A 1,468-nucleotide genomic window follows, 5' to 3' on the forward strand; every position below is an offset into this window, starting at 1 on the left:
TAAATGGAAACATATTCGATTGGGCTTTGTGAAGAATATCAGGATGTACACATTCACCAAATTTCATTGGTCCAAAGAATATACGAATCAAGTTATGCCATTTTCCGTATTTTCTATAATAATCGATTCGATCATTCGATTATACTGCATCTGTAATGTAAAATTCGCAATGCGTTTGATTTTAATTCCGGTCAATAGCCATTCACCATATTATTCCTGGTCAACTTTGCCCATTGATGTAAATTCCGATGTGTTATAACAATTCCATATATTTTAAGAAAAAGTATATTCGATATATATCGAATGAGAGACTACATACAAAAAATCTTCCCATTGGGCATTGTGAGGAATACCAATGTGTACCCATTCACCAAATTTCATTGGTCCAACGCATATACTATTTAAATTATGCCAATTTGCATATTTGCTACAATAATCGATTCGATCTTTCGATTAAAATGCCATCTGCCCTGTAAAATCCGCAACGCTGTAGATTATAATTCCAGTCATCTACTCTATAATTCCTGGTCAACAATGCCTGTGGATGTAAATTCCTAAATTTTAACGCAAATCGATATAATTTGGATAATGAAGATTCGATATATATCGCATGTGAGACCATATACAAAACATATTTCTATTGGGCATTGTGAGAAATATCGTGATATACCCATTCCCAAAATTTCTTTGGTCCAACTTATAAAGCAATCAAGTTATGCCAATTTGCGTATTTGCTATAATTATCGTATCGATCTTTCGATTATACTGACATCTGTACTTTAAAATCCGCAATACTATTGGTTTAACTTCCAGTGTATGGGTAACTTCTTTAAAATTCCTGGTCAACTATGTCCCTACATGTAAAATCCTATAGGTTATAGCAATTCGATATCTTTTAAGAAAAAGTAGATTCGATATATATCGAACGTTAGACTACATACAAAACATATTTCCATTGGGCATTGTGAGAAATACCAGGATTTACCCATTCACGAAATTTCATTGGCCCAGCGGATATAGTATTGAAGTTATGCCAATTTACGTATTTGCTATAATAATCGAATCGATTTTTCGATCCTACTGACATCTGTATTGTAAAACTCGAAATGCTATTGGTTTAACTTTCTGTCAATGGGTATCTACTATATAAAACCTGGTCAACTATGCCCTTGGATGTAATATCCTATTTGTTATAGCAGTTCGATATATTTGAGGAAAAAGCTTATTCGATATATATCGCACGTTAGACAACATACAAAACATATTTATGTTGGGCATTGTGAAGAATACCAAGATGTGCACATTTGCCAAATTTCATTGGTCCAACGGGTATACTTTTCAAGTTATACCAATTTGTGTATTTGCTATAATAATTGAATCGATTTTTCGATCATACTGACATCTGTACTGTAAAATCCGCAAGGCTATTGGTTTAAAATCCAGTCAATGGGTATCTACTATTTAATCC

This window comes from Ischnura elegans, chromosome 9 (genome assembly GCF_921293095.1).
Source record: "Ischnura elegans chromosome 9, ioIscEleg1.1, whole genome shotgun sequence".
In the NCBI taxonomy this organism is placed as follows: domain Eukaryota; kingdom Metazoa; phylum Arthropoda; class Insecta; order Odonata; family Coenagrionidae; genus Ischnura; species Ischnura elegans.